The following is a 19,484-nucleotide window of genomic DNA, read 5'->3' as shown; positions in this document are numbered from 1 at the left end:
CTTCACGCAAGTTGATAATGCTTATTTGGCTCTGTTCGAAATGGGTGAGGCGAAGATCAGCTTCGTTAACATGCTGTCCGAAGACATGCATGCGTAGGTCGCTATGGAGGAGGTCGCCCGCCACATCGGGTAGGTCACTAACCAGATTTGAGCTACTCAAAGGTTGGCCTGCCAAGTTAATGCCGAGGTGGGTTCGAGGTGCTGTTCGAAGTGCTCCTGAAGTTTGCTTTCATGGTACCGAGGTGTCACTCTATCGTTCAACGATGCCACGTGTTGTGATATTATTAGAGGACCAAATCACCCCTCATAAAAAACCAACAAAAGTATCGATATAATATAATATATAAGCAAAAACAATTTTGATCTTATATATAATATGATATAATATATTTACAAAATATGATATAAAAACAAATTTTATCGTATATAATATGATATAATATATTTACAAAATATATATAATACAGATATGTAGATAAATATAGATGCTTACAATTGTCATTTTATACAAGATATAAGAAAGTTAGGGTCTCATCTACTTGGATCAGTCTTGTTTCAGGATAAGCATAGGGTCTAGGTTACTAGGTCGGAACTCGGAAACGGGCCAGTATTGATGTTTTCTTATTGGATCAAGAGTCAAGACCGGGTCTACAATGATAGATCCAGACCAGACTATTGACTATCATTGTCGACCCGGTCTGGTCTGGATCTATCATTGTAGACCCGGTCTTGACTCTTGATCCAATAAGAAAACATCAACACTGGCCCGGTTCCGGGTCAACACTTTGCACAATTGCACATCAAGAGTGAAAGCAGTCAGACTCACCGAATCCGATCCCAAAACTTAACCCACCGAATCCGATATTAAATTTGACCTACCAAGTACCAATCGGTCCACGGGTCCAACCCTACTTAGAAAACGTACCAACCCTTCTCGAAAATCTTATATTCCATGAATTTTTTAATGCGGAGAGATGCGTGTCTGAGGCACCTATATCGAGGAGAATATTAGAAAAACTTGGCTGCTTGGGAGCTTTCTGCGCATGACACACGTAACCATGGTTAAGGGGTAAAAGAGTATTTACAAGCAATAATCCTTAACTGAAAATACAAACCAGGAATTGAGTGGTGGTATCGTGTCAACCGGGAGAAGCTCCTACACAGCCAAACTTTTTCACATGCCAACTCAAAATGTCGCAGAGGTGGATCAGGATGATGATACGTCTATGACTTCTAAAAGTAGTTTGGCTTTTCTTACGGGAAAGAACGAAAGATTCATGGAATAGCCAGCCCACCTCTGCAAGTGCAAATTCGAGAAGGTGAAGTTCATGGTTTTCTCCCTTCCTATTATTTTTATAATAAATTTATCTCTGTTCAGTGTTTTAATTTCTTTTTGTTCATTCGTCTTTCATATATCTGTGTCTCTAAATTCAAGACTGTAACTGTTATTTCATTCAGATTTTTTGTTGAACTTCATTTTTTTTAATGTTGTTTTAGTTATATATCTGTTTGTTTTTGTAGTTGACGTTATGGGTTGGAGGGAATTAACCTTCCTTGTGCCTCAAATTGCTGGGGCCTCTTTGAACCAGTGGAGAATTGTTTATAAGGCCATAATAGAATCTCAGTGTAGGCTAAGGGAGAACAAATTAAGAACTAAATTTCAAATTTTAAACTAGTGGAGATTTATAGATTCAATGTTTCAACTAGAATTCTTTTCCTGGTTTTCTTTCTTTTTTTTCCTCTTCTGTTCGTTGGTGCATTTGCGTTGCTTGACCATTTAATTGTGGATATAAGATTCACAGAAAGTAAAAGTTACTTGAAATGAACTCTTGGGTGGATTTTATGGTTTTCTTGCTATTGAAGTAACAAAAGATTAAGAATTTACAGTGGATTTGGAGGCTGCGGAAGAAATCTCTCCACTTGCAGTTTGATTGAAAAGAGAGATATGTGAAGAAATCATTTTCTTCTTCTTCTTGGAACTCAATTGTTAAAAGTTGGTGGCTGTTTGGCACTTGGACCCTGGCAAGCTAATTTGTTCTGATTGACTATATCAACTTTTTCTGGTTCATGCTTGGTTCTCGTTGATTTGAAATGATCATTTAAATTATTTTGAATGGGAAACGCCGAATATGCAGTCCTAGATGATGAAGCTTCCAAGTATGTTCTATTTAACTTCAGGATGCCAAAGGTTAGGACCATATCTAGTCTACCCCTCCCAAGATCTCAGATAGCTGGGACCAACATTGGGTAATGGCCTGTTATGTGTCATTAATCATCAGTATAACTTGATTTTACATTGTAACCTTCCAAAAGAAGGCATGTACTGTTTTGATTTTATAATTCTTTCATGAGATAGTTGGAGCAGGTTAGGAATTCTAGATGTGCAAAGTCCTATCTATGCAGAAGAGTATTGTTACACATTACAAATTGTGGGTTTGTGAACTCTCATCAAAGAGAGATTAACTAGTAACTTTGAGGCCTTTTCTACCAACTATGGTATCCAGGCATGGCTTGGAAAAAATGTCAGGAACAGAATTTATTTTCTGGTTTGGTTACTTATTTTTTTACTGTAAATTCCATGTCCGATACCTGGCACAACTGTGTCTTTCCATATTTGGGTAACATAGGCCTTGATTGCATTGAAACTATATGACAGAAAGTTACATGAGATGGTGTACAGAGATACATAGTCTTATAGTTATAGATAGACAGTCCTACCCAATTCATAAACACACAAAGACACAAAAGGGAAAAAAACCTACTTTAGTGAGGATCATGACACAAAAGGCACAACTGTGTCACTTCCCAGTCTAGCAAGACCATCTGTGGCATTTTTATCCTTGTTTCTGTCTGTTTGAGCATGCGTATTGGTCATGATCTACCTAATTTCATTAAGGTAGTGGATCAACTGCTAAGGGCCACTGTTGACACTTTGATACCACAAGATCACATTAGCTGAATCTCCTTTAATGACCAAACAATAGAGTTTTGACTATTTTGCAATATGAACTCACATATGGAGGGCATGCACTTAACTTTGATTGAATCATTTCACTAATAGGACCATCAGAGGCCCAGAAAATGCTCACATCAGTCCTAAAAATAATCCTCCAATTTCTAGATGGACCAGGATTGCATCTGGAACTGCAATCCAGCTTCAACTTAACTCTCCATTTGGGGTAGGAGATGGGGCTAAGGGTGTCAATGGATCCAGTTGTGGATTGGACTCTGTCCAAACCAAAATCGACGGTTTGGATGGACCAACAAGACATATTGAATTGGACCAATCCAGTGCAAAATATTTATTGGATTGGATTGGACCTGGTCCCTCCGTAATGAATTTATATTGGATAGGGTTGGATTAAGCCAATATCTGGTCCATTGATATAAGATACAAACATAGGTGTCAATGGACCGGGTTTGGGTTGAAACCAATATAAATTAAAACGAATTTGAACAGATTGGATGATCCAGACATTGAATTGGACCAATCCAAAATGGTCCAAAATATTTATTGGATTGGATTTGACCTGGTCCATTTGTAAAGGACTCACATTGGACTGGATCGGATTGAACCAAATCCAATCCAATTGACACCCCTAGATGGGGCTACTTTTCTTGGGTCTTCATCAGAAGACTATTGGGGATTCTCTGGGAAGTTTCTCTTATGAGCTTTATTTCAACTCATCAACAACTAAACCTAAGAGCCTAAGTGGTAAAGTACCCAAATCCAATTCCTGAGTGCCTCAAAGGTGCTTCTTTGTCCCCGAAGATCTCTTTTATTTCTCTCTTCCACTCCCAGACTTCATCCTTTCAATGGTCCAATAAGGAAGTATATCATCAGTGCCACCTGGTGCTACTGCCACCCATCATTGCAGACCCACCAGCCCTAGAGAGAAATACCATATCTGTTTTGTGACTGCACAATGCAAGAGGATTGCTGCTATAGCTTGTTAATTGCCTTTGTGAAGCTTAATAATTTTGCATCTCTCTACCCCACATAAGGGTATGAAGTATAGGAACCTGATGGGAATGATAGAATGAGTTCTATTCAGATTTTTGTGGATGGGTCTTTCGACCCAGATTCTGGCCAAGCAGCTTATGGTTTTCTGTTAATGTCAGCAAATGAGAAAGTGCCAGTCGCAGCAGGAAATGAGTGCCATGCTCGTGGAAGTTCTGATGTTGAATGGAGAGCTATGATAGCTGCTTGAGGCTTGGATTTTAAAAATATCATTGTATTATGCGGGTTGGGAGCTGGAGACGATTGGTGAAGGTATAGGAAATGGGTTCAAGAGTTACAGGATTCATGAGGGTTGGGAGCTGGAGAAGATTGGTGAAGGTGGAGGCCAAAAATCTGCTGTTTGAGAGCTGCAGAACTCAAGGCAAACTCACCTTGAAGGTAAGGGAGATGAATGTTTCGATGGTGATGTTAGTGGGAAAAGAAGCAATAGAACGGTTTCAGGGGTTTGTAGTAGAAGCCTTATCTCAGAGAAGAGAGGACACCTGCAAGAGCATGAAGGTTGAGGCAAATAGAGAGTTTAAGGCGGAAAGAAAATCAAATGCTAAAGGAAGGTTCATAACATTTTATGATTTTTTTGGTAAAGGGAAAAACAGTTGATATGCTTGCCTGAAGGTTGGAAAATTGAAGGACGGAAGGAAATCTTAACAGTTTTGGGAGAGTTCTTGGAACAGAGTGAGCAGCAAAGACCCAGGTTTTTAACTTAGAAAGGGATACCATTCCAGTAGTGAATGATCATGTAGAATCAGAGCAGGTCATGAAAGAGCAGAAGGATCCAACAGCTGTTTCGATGGTAATCAGAAAGTCTAGTCAGGGAAGTAGGGTGATTACTTTTGGAGGTATGGAGGAATGGAAAAAGAAGTTGGTGATTAAAGCAGCCAGTGGATTGGAAGGTCATGGCAGAAATAGTGATGAAGGAGTTAAAAATAACAAGGTCCATTATTATTATCCCATTTGGAAAATGTAAGTCTCTAGTTGGTATACTGGATAATGAGAAAGAGATAGATGCAACAAACATCAGTTCCTCTTCTGTTCTGTGACAGTGTCAAGATAGTGTCCTTTGTCTAATGCTAGAGAAACTGGTATTAAAGATAATATCATTGTTAGATAATCAGGTTGCCCTTTCATCTGTGGAAAGAAGTTTTTGAATCCTTGGCATCCATTTGCAATTCTCAGTTTTGTGATCTTCATTCATCAGCCTTAAAGCTCAATGGTGTGAAACCAAAAGAAATATCCTGGAAGGTGGAGCTTGAAACAGATGGTTCATCTTATATTGTGTGGATGATAACCTCCATGGAAGCCTCACTGTGGAAGGAAGGTAGAAGGGAAGAAGATGAACAGGTGGAGAGGGAGTCTTACATGACAAATTCTGGTTTCTTGGGGCATTAGGAATTGAAAGTTTCACCAAATTGGAATAGCAGAGATGGAGTGTGGAGAAAGACAAATGGTAGGTTGAAGAGTTTTCTACTGAAAACAAAAAAACAGTGACAAGCAGCTCTTCATATGCCCAGGTGTTAAATTAATAGTTTTAAAGAAGACATGCATGCGTAGGAAAAAGAGATTTTAAACTCAGGCCTACGATTAGGGCGAGGAGTTGTTGGGGTCAATCAGAAGGGAGAGTCGAACCAGGTGGGCCTAGCAGCTCAGGCCCATCTGGTGACTCTTTAAGTAGTCATGTGAAGAAGGCTGGGCTTGAAGAGGGAATTGGGTCGAGTTTGTCAAAAGAGATATATGGTGATCAGGTGCTGGAAGGTGGGCTGACTTTAAGGCCCATAAAAGAGAGAGCACATGATCTTTTAAAGACTCGCGTGAGTCAGTTTGGGGGGACAATGGGAGACGGTACCTCAGATCCATCATTTTCCTCAGCCAAAGCTCAATAGTTGAGTGCAGGGATGGAAAAAACTCCCACACAGACGGATTTGAGGTGGCTCCTAAGAGAAGAAAACTTTGGTAGATCGTTGGAAAAGCACAACCCAAAATCTGTTCGATGCTCAAGAAGTTAGCATGGGTTGGGGTGTATAGTAGGATGGGGAAGGTTAGTGCATCTAACTGGCTGAAGGCGAAAAAAGTAGCAGGATTTAAAAATCATGCCTCAAAACCTCCCAACTGTTTAGGAAAGAGGAATAAGGAGGTTTAGGAATGGGTGGCTACAATGTTTGTTCGAACTGAAGAGCTGAGTTTGTCAGTTTGTCTGAGAAGTTTGAAGGTTGAATTAGGTCCAGTTATGATCCCAGCTAAATCTCAAGTGATTCTGCTGGAACCAAGTGATGGTGTCATGCAAGGAAGGGTTAAGGTAGAGGAGAGTCCTAGGGTCTCGACGGCAATTAGCTCTACTGAACCTACCGAGGTTAAAGGGGATGGAGTAAGTGCTCTAGGTAAGACATCAAAGAGTAAGGTAGTTTCAAGAGGGACTAGCAGTAGGGAGTCAAACCTGGTTTTTGAAGGAGAAATGAGTGTAGTGGATTTGGATCAGGTTTGTGAGGAGAAAATTTTGAGAAAATCGGTTTTAGTAGGAAAATTGGGGGTGGATTTAGGTAGGAGAAGGAATGAAGGAGTCTCAATGAAATTTTGCTAATGACACACTTCAAACAGGGGAGCTGAGAAAATCAACAGGGTTGGCAATAGGCAGCTGGTTCATGTGACCAAAGTATTTCATAGGCTTAAGGAAGGGCTAATTGGGGATGTCCCTTCCTGCAGATTCAAGAGAATCTACAAAAAGGAAGGGTTTGAAAATAAAGGCTAGAGGTCAAATTTTGATGAAAGATAGAGATAAGGTAACCTCTTTGCAGGCAGATGCAGCAAACAAGAATTCAGGTTCTCTCCCATCCAATGATAATGCAAAGGACTCACCAAGGGAGAAGAGGGAAAGAGAAGGGTTAAAGCTTACGGAAGAAAAGATGGGTCAAGAGAACTTCGCTGAGGAGGTCAGAGAAAAGGTTGCAGTGGAGGGAGGGGGGAAGTGTGCTAGATCTGGAGTGTTGGGAAATATGGCTGTTGTAGATTCTCGGTTTGAGGAAGAAGAGGTAAGGAGAGAGGGAGTTAGGGGGGAGTGGAGTTGAAGAGTCTTATAAAGAAGGCAACTTGGAGAAGGGGAGAGTGGGTATTGATCGGTTGGTGGATAGATAGGTGGAAGAAGTCTCTGGGGGAAGTCTTGGGAGGAAAACGAAGGGGCAGAGGAAGGAATTTTGGATGAAGAATGATAGGTGCTGGGGCGAAGTGGCTGCTGTCAAGGGGGGACGGAGATGCAGCAGAAGTCTTGGGCTTGGAGTGTGGGTTCGTTTATTCTGTCTTCAAGGTTATGGTTCAAGACTGTCTTTATCCTGGTTGGAAAAGAAGAAAGTCCTTTTTGAAATGCAAGGCCATCAGAGGATCAAGCTGTGGGCATATGCTGGTTTTCTGTTGTTTCAGAAAATTCCTAGGAGGGGCGGTTTTGTGAGTTTGTAATTTGGTTTTGAAGTTTTGTTGCCTTTTCTTGTGCCTGTTGTATAGTGATAGTACCCCTGCGGTACTATACACATAAAATAACATCTGTTAACACTCCCCCTCAAGTTGGAGCATAGATATCAATCATGCCCAACTTGTCACATAAATCATGATGTCTTGAGTGATGTAGTCATTTTGTAAAGATGTTTGCAAGTTGGTCCTCAAAGCTGACATAGGGAGTACACAATTCGCCTGTGATGACTCTTTCTAATGAAATGCTTGTTGACTTCGATGTGTTTTGTTCTATCATGTAGCATTGGGTTAGCAGCAATGTTTATGGCTGCTTTGTTATCACATAATAGGGTCATAGGCCTGTCCACTAGAAAACCCAACTCACTCAACAGATTCTTTATCCACATACTTTCAGCCACTCCATGAGCCATTACTCGATATTCAGCTTCAACACTGGATCTAGCCACCACACTTTGCTTTTTACTTTTCCAGGTAACAAGGTTTCCTCCTATAAAGGTGCAGTAGCCACTAGTATACTTTCTGTCATTTAGAGATCTAGCCCAATCTGCATCAATATACACTTCAACTTTCAAATGCCCGTGTCTTTGAAATAACAAGACAACACCTGGAAACCTTTTAAGATATTGGAGGATTCTTTCTACTGTTTCAAGATGAGTGGACATAGATGCATGCATAAACTGGCTAAGGACACCAACAACATAAGCAATGTCTGGGCGGGTCATAGAAAGATATAACAATCTCTCTACAAGTCTCTGAAACTGTCTCACATCCTTGATAGGTTCACCTTGGCTGTCACCTAATTTATGGTTGGGATCAATGGGAGAGTCAATTGGGTTCACTCCCATTTTTCCAGTATCCTAGAGTAAATCTAGGACATACTTCCTTTGGGAAATGAAGATACCCTTTTTTGAGCCGTTAACTTCAATTCCAAGGAAGTATCTTGGAGGCCCTAGATCCTTTACTTCAACCTCTGGATTTCATCCTTCCAGTCACTAGTGACAATTATATCATCAACATATACTATCAAAGCAGCAATTTTACCTTCTCCTCTTTTCACAAACAGTGTGTGATCAGATTGACATTGCTTGTATCCTTTCTGCTGAACCGCAACATGGAATCTGCTGAACTAGGCTCTTGGTGATTGTTTCAGCCCGTATAAAGACTTATTCAACTTGCACACCTTCTGTTCATTGCCTTGAGCCTAAAACCAGGGAGTTGTATCATGTAAATTTCCTCTTCAAGGTCCCCATTCAAGAATGCATTCTTGATATCAAGCTGATGTAGATCCCAGTCAAGGTTAGCAACGAGAGAATAGAACTCCAATGGAGTTCATCTTGGCAATAGGAGCAAAAGTCACTGCATAATCAACTCTGTACACTTGTGTAAACCCCTTTGCCACTAAACGAGCTTTATACCTCTCCACTATGCCATCGGCCCTATGTTTGACGGTGAACACCCATTTACATCCAACTGGATCATTTCCCTTAGGAAGATCTACAAGTTCCCATGTGCCATTTTTATGAAGGGCATTAATTTCTTCCTTCATGGCATCTATCCATTCAGGTACTAAAAGAGCTTCTGCCACATTCTTAGGGATAGGGACACTGTCAATGGAAGTAAGAAATGCATGAAAAGAGGGTGAAATGTTTTCATAGGAAACAAAGTTGGAAATGGGGTGTTTAGTGGTGCACGATCTAACACCTTTCTTGTGAGCAATAGGACGGTCATGGTCATTAGCAATAGAGGTATCAATTGTAATGGGGTCAGGGACATCATTGGGAACCAAGGTACTTGAGTGAGTATGATCCGCCCCCGAGGAGTTTGATGGCACTGGAGGTACAACTTCTAGATTCTCCACAACTCTTGAATTTGGTTGGCCTTTGTGACGATGGAAGAAGACACGAAAAGGCGGAGGATCAGGAAGAGGAGGGAGCTGAATCAGTTTCTCCTCATTCCTACACTCCCCCTGAGGAGAAACAGGGAAAATAAGCTCATTCTCAAAGAAAGAGACATCCATGGAAAAATAGAATTTTCGAGAAACAGGATCAAAACAATGGTATCCCTTCTGAGTGAAGGAGTACCCTAGGAATATGCAATGAATAGCACGAGAATCCAATTTCCCACGAGTGGGAGACAGATTTTGGACAAAGCACCGACAACCGAATACGCGAGGACGAATGGGAAGAAGGGGGGCCTTAGGGAAGAGAAGCTGATGTGGGGCTTTGCACTCTAACCAACGAGAGGGCATACAGTTAATGAGGTAGGTAGAACAAAGGACAGTCTCAAGCCAAAAACGTTTGTGCACATTCATATGGAGTAGTAAGCCTCAGGCCACTTCAAGGAGATGTCGGTTCTTTCGTTCAGTAACACCATTTTGTTGTGGTGTTCGGGCACAAGAGCTACGGTGAAGTGAACCACGCGAAGCAAAGAATTCCATGAGATCACTATGAAAATACTCTTTTGCATTATCTGATTGAAAATTTTGGATTTCAGTTTGAAATTGAGTGAAGACCATCCGCTGAAAATCTTGGATAATTTTTGGTACTTCCTCCTTGGTTCGCATGGGATATACCCAAGTATATCTAGAATAATCATAAATGATGGTAATAAAATACTTGTAACCACTCTCAGATGGTAAAGTAACAGGGCCCCACACATCAGAATGAACAATGTGAAAAGGAAATTCAGATTTACTATTTTTTGGAAGAAAATGAGTTCTACAATTTTTACTCAATTGACACGTTTGACAAGAGAAATCTGAAATGGACACTGACTTAAACAGATCTGGAAACACCACTTTCAAAGACTCAAAAGATAAATGACCAAGGCGACAATGCCATAAATAAACTTGACTCTTACAGGACTGACTCTTAGACTCTGTAACATGAAGACTAGCCTTATTCTCCAGCATGTAAAGCCCATCAACCATACGTCCTCTACCAATTGTCCTCCCCGAGGTCAGATCCTGGATCACATAGTAAGAAGGGAAAAAGGTCACTGAGCAGTTTAAGGAATTAGTAACACTACTAACAGAGAACAAATTAATGGGAAATTTTGGAACGTGTAAAACATCAAAGAGGGTAAGGCCGAGGGGAAGAGAGACGGTTCCTTGACCAGCTATGGAAGCATATGATCCATCAACTAGTCTCACCTTGTCTCTTCCAGAAAGAAGATGATAGGTTTGAAAGTAAGAGGACGTACTAGTCATGTGTTTTGACGCTCCAGAATCAATGATCCATGGAGAGTCAAGGGTATGAGAAGCAACATGGAAAGTTGTGGCAAAGTTACCTGATGTAGACGCAAATGAGGTTGAGGGAGGAGCATCCATCTGACGAATTGCTCTACCATAGAGCTCTAAATGGTCACGGAAGGAATTCATAATATCCTTCCTTGGGTTAGATCTAGATGAATGTGTCTGAGTTATAGTATGGATGGGGAGTTGATTCTCTCGAGTAGCCATGTTGGCCATAGTGTGTTTCTTTGTACCTTGCTGTCCTGACCTTTTATTCATATCTGAACTTTGCTTCTTATTCAGATCTTGAGCCCATTTCGGCTTTCCATTAAGATCCCAACATGTATCTCGGGTGTGTCGGGGCTTCTGGCAATGAGTACACCACAATTTATCTTTGTCATCCATTTTTTTCTGAAGATCTCATTTCTTGGAAGAATTTCCTCCACTAGTAGTAACACTCCCTTTCGCGGCCAACACAACTGCATCTCCACCAGAACTGTTCATCAAATTCCTTCTGCTTTCTTCAGATTGCACAAGAGCATAAACTTCTTAAACAGATGGAAGATCCTTAGAACCGAGGATCTGGACCTTGATAGACTCATATGTAGGGTTCAAACCATGTAAGAAAGCAAACACTCTCTGTTGGGAGACGAGTTTTTTGTACAATTTTGCATCTTCATCACACTTCCATTCCACACTCTGATAATGATCCAACTCCTTCTAGACAGAAGTCAAGTCAGAGTAGTATACAGATAGACACCTCTCCCCCTGTTTACAAGTAGACGATTCTGCCTATAGTTGGTAGATTTTTGCATAGTGTCGTAGTTCCGAATATGTTGATTTTGCTTGATCCCAAATCTCATTTGCCGTTTCAGCCCACATGAAATTCCTTCTAATTTGAGGTTGCATAGAGACTAAAAGCCAAGACATAACCATGTTGTTTTCCTGATTCCATCTATCATATTCAGCACTCCCAGAATGTGGTTCTTTTATTCTCCCATTAATATAACCTATCTTCCCCCTTGCAGTGATGTATAGCTTGATCCCTCTTGACCACTCTAAATAATTCAAACCATCAAGAGGGACAATAGCCATGGGAAAGGATAGGTCCACACCCCCACTCATTCCATTCAGCGTTGAGAAAACTCCGGATGTAGCAGAATCTTCACCACTCATGATTTTAGATTCAAAAAACAACACCCAAAAGAGGAACACAACCTTAAAAGTTGTTACAGAAGGTACCGACCACTTCCAGACCTTCAGTTCACCAAAAAAAAGCTGTTGTTGCAGCACATAAACAAGGTCCTTACGACCTACAGTTTCATAGGGATCAAACGACCCCACAAAAAAGGAAAAGAAAGAGGTGCAGCTCACCTCACATCCAATCGGCAGACCTAGTACAGGTCCAGTGCAGGCACACGACCAGAAAAGAGAAGAGAGTAAAAAAAAAAGGTTACTTCAGTCGAACATTAGGACAACCGAACAACAGATGAACAACAGATGATAACTTCTGAAAGTCTATCACCCTCGAAACAAAGTCTTCTACATGCTGGAAATCTGGTGCGAAGAAGAGGAAAAGACAGACTGCTCGACTTCACCCTTCAGACCTGGACGTCCTGCTCTGATACCATGTTGTACAGGAAGAAGAGAGAAAGGGAGAGAGGAGAGGAGAGACGAGAGGACTGAGAGCCCAAAAAGATACTGCAGGCGGCACAGTATGTTATATTAATATTAGGGCGACAACAACTAAACATAAAGAAAAGGAAAAGTACAATAGTACCCCTGCGGTACTATACACATATAAAATAACATCTGTTAACAACAACAAACTGAAATAACTACCAACTAACACTGACATAACTAACAAAGAATACATGTGCTTCCATATGAGCACATTGGGGACCACAGTCGTGGGGTCCACATCAATGTTTTTTACACTCCCACTCAAGTTGGGAATAGATATTTGTCATTCCCAACTTGCATAGGTTTGCCTCTAACTTCTTCCTTGGAACAACCTTGGTGAGAAGATCTGCGAGCTGCATGCTGGAGGTGATATACGGGAGACACATTTCTTGAGATGAAACCCTTTCTCTGACAAAATGTCGATCAACTTCGATATGCTTAGTTCTGTCATGCTATACCGGATTGTGAGCTATATTAATAGCAGCTTGATTATCACAATACAACATTAAGGGCTTTTCATAATCAATACCCAACTCTACAAGTAATGACTTCAGCCATAGGATTTCAGCCACACCATTAGCCATCGATTTATATTCAGCTTCAGTACTAGAACGAGAAACAACACTTTGTTTCTTACTCCTCCAGGAGACAAAGTTACCTCCTACAAAGGCACAATATCCAGAGGTAGACCTCCTTTCACCATCACTCCCAGCCCAATCAGCACCTGTATAGAGCTCTATATTCATGTGATCATTATTCTTGAATAATATACCTCTACTTGGACATCTCTTCAAGAATGCTAATATTCTCTCAACTGTAAGGAGGTGAGTAGTTCTAGGAGAATGCATGTATTGACTGACAACGCTGACTGCATAACTGATGTCTGGTCGTGTAAGACAAAGATAGAGGAGTTTTCCAACCAATCGTTGGAACATAGCTTTGTCTTCAAGAGGCTCTCCACGCTCTGCACTGATCTTGTGATTTTGTTCAATGGGTGTATCTGCAGGCTTAACACCCAACTTTCCAGTTTCTGCTAATAAATCTAGAACATACTTCCTTTGAGAAATAAAGATCCCGTGTTTAGATCTAGCAACCTCAATACACAAGAAGTATCGTAGCTCACCCAGATCTTTCTGAAAAAATGGTAGGATCCATCTAATGGACACCATGAAGGGTGCGGAATGGTGGGCGAATTTCAAAAAAATTTCCTACCTTCTTCCAATCTGGGAATCATATTCCTTAGATTTAGAATACATTATTCAAGGATTCTTCTTGAACCATAATTAAACCAGATCTGAACCAAAGGAAACAGGAGAGATTATACTTGATCCGGAGAAACAATATCTCCCAAAGTTGGTGTTCACGCCCAAAGAAGAAACCAAGGACTGCTCCTGCTGAAGACGACACAACTGTGGATGGAACGGAACCAGTAGGGTGTGTCCTACAAACTGGATTCTTCGCAAGAACCCTCTGGAAACCTTGAACACCGAATCCTTTTGTCTTTCTTGCAAAACAATTGTCAAGAATTGATTTCTTGACTTCCTGTTGCTGCAAAGATCCAATCTTCCAATAGGGAGTGGCGGCGGCTGGAGGAGGAGGAGATCCAGGGACGAAGAGGGCAGAATTGTCTCTTCTCTCTGGAGTCTGTGAGAGATCTAATCTCAATTCGCAGGATGTGTTTCTTGCTTACTCAAACCCCTAGTTCAAAATCTGATATTTCTGTTAGGGTTTTCTCCTCTTTCTTCTTGATTAAGAAACCTCCCAATATTTTTGGGAGTTATCCCAATCCATATCAGTATTTGGATAGGGGTTAATCTTAATCCTATTTGTAGATTAAGTTAGTTAACTCCTGATCTTATCAGGAGGTTACCAGATTCAAATCTAATTTGAATTTGGTCTCTTAGAGTGGATTAGGTCAAAGACCCAATCCTTTTACTAACATTAATCTCAGATTCGCCCCATGAACAGGTGATCATATCAGCCCAGTTCGAAATGGGCTTTTGGCCCATTAAGTGTTCAGTGTTTAACTAGTTTCCAATCTGCTGCCCAGTTGGGCTTCTTTGTATGGCGTGGGACCCAAGCATTGATCTACACACCAGCCACATGGGTTCGGCCCAGCCTTTATTACAAGGCCCAGCCGAATTCACTGAAAGACTCAGTCTTTGAGCCCATCACATGGACCCTATGGGTCCAACACTTACATTAAGTGGTCCTTGGGCCAATCCATCTTATAAAAACCTAGGGACTGTGGGCAGGTGCAAGATTAGCCCATCAGATATTATCCTAAATGGTCTTACACCTAACCTCTTAGCCCTTAATGATCAAGCACTGCCCGACAAGAGAAGACCTCTCTCTCAGCTGCCAGGAACAGTGCCACACTCTCTACTCACATGGATCTCGGGTATTAAAACTTTTTGCAAATCTTTTGAAACCATACATATATATATATATTAATTTTGCAAAACAAAATTCCAACGATTGAAATCAACTGCCGGCAGTTTGGTTTCCATCAGAGAGAGTGCATTCTCGATCATTACCATTGTCCGATAAAGGGGCTGATCCTGTCACTATGACCACTCACTCAGATGAATTCTCAGACTGCCCCAACATGTCCAGGTTTTGACCCCCACTAAGGATCTCACTGATTGACACATCAAAGATAGCCCGATCCGACACCTAGTGATGTGTCATAATCGAGTCTAGGGGTCAAGTGTAACTTTCCAGTATTACCCATCTGTCTCCAAGGTCTAGGGCAACACTGGAAATCTGGTCTGGTTCAAGGGTTCAAGGAATCCCATACTGCATGTGCCTTGGGTCTTACCCTGATGGCCAAAACAAGCCATCCCAACACTTGGTGGCACATCAGTATCAGCCTTGGCAGGATAAATCCCCCAGACTTATCCAATGGCTGTGAACATTTAAAACTAACACAAGTTTCTATAAGTGTCCAGTTTTAGGGTCTTACACAGAATTATACCAAACAACATGAATCAAACATGCACTTTAATTTATTTCCACTAAATAACAAAAGTACATTAAATCCGATTGAAGCTAAGGGCATACAAAACTGTCTAATAGCTCCCACTTGCACTTAGGTCCAATCTGGTACAAGTTGGAGTCCCATACTTTCCACGTGTTTCTCAAACACCTTCTGTGTTAGTGGCTTAGTCAATGAGTCTGCCACATTATCCGCTGATGCTACCTTCTGAATTAGGACATTCCCTCTACCAACGATCTCCCGCAGTACATGGTACTTCCTCTCGATGTGCTTTGACTTCGAGTGGGCCCGATGCTCTTTAGCTTGGGCGATCGCTCCATTGTTGTCACACAACAACGGGATGGGTGATGTGCTGGACAGAATCACTCCCAATTCGTGTATGAATTTCTTCATCCACACGGCTTCTTTGGCAGCTTCACTTGCGGCAATGTACTCGGCCTCGGTTGTGGAGTCTGCAGTGGACCCCTGTTTGCTGCTTTTCCAGCAAACAGCACACGATCCTATTGTGAAAACATACATAGATGTAGACTTTCTATCATCTGGATTCGACTGGAAATCGGCATCGGTATACCCCAGAACTTGTAGTGAACTACCATCGAATACCAGACAAAGCTCTTTTGTCCTTCAAAGGTATTTAAGTATGTTCTTCACAGCACTTCAATGCTCCTGCCCTGGGTTAGCCTAGAATCTTCTTACCACACTCACCGCCTGAGCTATGTCCGGGCGAGTGCACAGCATGGCATACCTGATGCTCCCTACGGCTGTGGCATAGGGAACGTCTCTCATGCCCTCAATCTCCTCAGAAGTCTTGGGAGACATCTTTTTGGAGAGAGTTACTCCATGTCTGAAAGGAACATTTCCTTTTTGGAGTTTTCCATGTTGTACCTTTTGACAATTTTGTCAATGTAAGTAGCTTGGGATAATCCAATTATCCGCTTCGATCTATCTCTAAGTCGAAGACCCAGTATATATGAAGCTTCTCTAAGATCTTTCATGGAGAACTGCTGTGATAGCCATACCTTGACCGAAGTCAACATTCCTACATCATTCCCAATGAGTAGGATATCGACCACGTACAATACCAAAAAGGTAATCTTATCCCCACTGGACTTCCTGTAAACACAGGGCTCATCCGGATTCTGCTCAAAGTCAAACGTTTTGACGGTAGAATCAAAACGGATGTTCCAACTCCTAGAAGCCTGCTTAAGTCCGTATATGGATCTATTGAGTTTACATACCATGTGTTCCTGACCAGTAGCAATGAAGCCTTGCGGCTGTTGCATGTAGATATCTTCACTAAGATCTCCATTCAGGAACGCGGTTTTGACATCCATTTGCCAAATCTCGTAGTTATGGTATGCTGCTATAGCTGGCAGGATCCTAATGGATTTAAGCATGGCCACGGGCGAAAAGGTTTCCTCATAATCGATGCCTTCTTTCTGAGTATACCCTTTCGCCACCAAGCGAGCTTTGTAGGTCTCAATCCTGCCATCGGGGCCCTTCTTCCTCTTGTAGATCCATTTGCAACCAATTGCTTTTACCCCGGAGGGCAGATCTACTAGAGTCCAGACTCCATTGGTCTCCATCGAGTCCATCTCAGCTCTCATGGCCTCCACCCACTTCTGGGAATCTATGTCTAACATAGCTACCGCGTAAGTCACGGGATCCTCTTCACTAGTCAAGGCTTCTACCAGGTAGGTATCCTGGTCATAACCATATCGGACTGGTGGTCTGGATACTTGGGTGGACCTTCTAGGTTGGTCACTACCTGGAACTTGTGGGACATCTCCCACTGCTCCTGAGCTCTCCTCATCAAGAACTATTTCCTGACGGTGAGTGTCCATGATGTATTCAGATTCTAAGAATTGGGCGTTTCGACTGCAGAACACTTTCTGCTCACTTGGGTCATAGAATAGATAACCCACTGAATCCTTTGGGTAGCCTATAAATAGGCAACGACTGGTTTTGGATTCCAACTTGTCCGCACTTGTTCTTTTAACGTGTGCAGGACAACTCCAAATCTTCAAGTGTCTCACACTTGGCTTCCTTCCGGTCCATAGTTCATATGGAGTTTTCGGAACTGATTTGGTTGGAACCCGATTCAGCACGTAGATAGCAGTCTCTAATGCATATCCCCAAAAGGACGTGGGTAATTTTGAGCGTACGAGAAGTGACCGGACCATGTCCAACAATGTCCTATTCCTCCTCTCTAAAACACCGTTGAGTTGAGGTGTAGCAGGAGGAGCTAGTTGTGACACTATCCCATTGTCCTTTAGTAGTCCCTGAATTCGTCAGAGAGATACTTGCCACCTCGATCTGATCGAAGGGCCTTAACTTCTCTCCCTAATTGTTTCTCGACTTCCTGTCTGAACTCTTTGAACTTTTCAAAGGATTCAGACTTGTGTCTCATTAGGTACACGTAACCATATCGTGAAAAATCATCTGTAAAGGTGATGAAGTATACGTGTTGATTCCGTGTCCTAACACTCAGGGGACCACATACATCAGTATGTATTAGGTCAAGTGTGCCTCCAGATCTTTTAGGCTTACCGTCAAATGGCCGCTTAGTCATCTTACCTTGAAGGCAAGGCTCACAAGTGGGAAGATTTTCTACGGTTAGAAAATCCAAAGGACCATCCTTTACCAGTCTTGTGATTCGGTCAACACCGATATGGCTAAGTCGGTAATGCTAGAGGCACGTGGGATTAACTGTATCACGATTCCTTTTCTTGGGATTTTCGACCGACGTAGTTTCAGTTAGGTTGGTTTCTAGAGAAGGATGTAGAACATAGAGACCATTCTCCAATTCCCCGTATCCGATGAATTTGTTATTCCGTTTAACAGTAATCATATTACTAAAATAAACAATATATCCATCAGCACACAGTTTAGGAACAGAAATTAAATTTCTTCTCAAGTTCTGTACATAAAGACAATCTTTAAGTACAAGGACTCTTCTAAAAACTAATTCTACGGTTCCTATCGCCGCAGCTGCAACACTTGCAGTCGTTCCCAAGAATAGTGTCACTTTGCTATCACTCAATCTTCTGCTAACTTTGAACCCCTGCAGTGAGTAACTCGCATGAGTTGAAGCCCCAGAGTCAACACACCAGGACACAGAAGCAACTAACATATTAGTTTCTATGACACAAGTTTCGATGTTACCTTTCTTAGATTCCAGGTAGGCAGGACAGTTCCTCTTCCAGTGGCCGGTCAGTTTGCAGAAGTGACAGACATCAGATGCCTTGTTCTTCTTCTGCTTCTTGGGTTTGGCAGCTTTCTTCTGGGGCTTCTTTGCCTTTCTCTTTTTCTTGCCCGATTTGTTAGCTTCAGCAAGCATAACCACAGGCTCATCCTTCCTTAAAAGATCCTCGGCCCTCTGCAACATATTGCTGAGTTCGTGGACGCTGACATTCAGCTTATTCATATTGTAGTTCATAGTGAACGCATTGAAGGAAGAGGGCAAAGAATTCAGGATGGCATCTACTTGCGTGCCAAGATTTAGCCCGGATCCAAGAGCTTCGAGTTCGTTAATGTATCCCATCATTCGAAGACAATGGTCATGAACTTTCTGCCCCTTGGACATCTGCGCGGTCATGAACAATTTCAGGACCTTTTGTCGAGTAGAACGGTTCTGCTCTTCATACATTGTTCTTAGACTGTCCAATATGTCATTGGCTAATTCGATATGATCGAACTGCCTCTATATTGAGTTGTCTAATGAGGCAATGACAAAGCAGCGGGCTAGGGAGTTCTTATCCTCCCAATCTTGGTAGTCCTTCCTGCGGGCCTCAGAATCCCTATCACCAGGACGTTCCGGGGTAGGATTTTTCACCACCTTATCCAACTTTTTAGAAGTTAGGACCAACATAAGATTTCTGTACCAGTCGGCATAGTTTGGGCCCTTAAGTTTGTTATCGTCTAGAAGTTTTGCAAATTGACCGTTTGCCATTTTCTGATAAAACAGCAAAACGTTAGTCCACAACCTTAGTTTGATTCATGTTACCTACATAGATATGGCTTTTAATCTATGTTCAATTCCCATTTATTCATCTCTGAGATTTTCCCTCCCTTCTCAGTGACGGAGACGACGGAAT

General features: G+C 41.9%; 1 protein-coding gene across 2 annotated transcripts in view; it reads left to right on the top strand.

Moving 5' to 3' along the window:
• The first annotated feature begins 945 nt into the window (after positions 1-945).
• LOC148873856 (E3 ubiquitin-protein ligase RGLG3-like) overlaps positions 946-19,484 on the top strand; it is a 98,321-nt gene continuing 79,782 nt past the window's right edge. The window contains exon 1 of one of the 2 annotated variants that reach the window (XM_088963637.1): positions 946-1,319. The gene's annotated coding sequence lies outside the window, so the exon portion shown is untranslated. The remainder of the gene's footprint in view (positions 1,320-19,484) is intronic. The other variant, XM_088963636.1, reaches the window with a different exon arrangement.

Source organism: Nelumbo lutea, chromosome 1, assembly GCF_056320005.1.
Source record: "Nelumbo lutea isolate HS-2025 chromosome 1, American lotus-T2T, whole genome shotgun sequence".
Classification (NCBI taxonomy): Eukaryota; Viridiplantae; Streptophyta; class Magnoliopsida; order Proteales; family Nelumbonaceae; genus Nelumbo; species Nelumbo lutea.
This window is presented reverse-complemented; position numbering and strand designations above follow the sequence as displayed.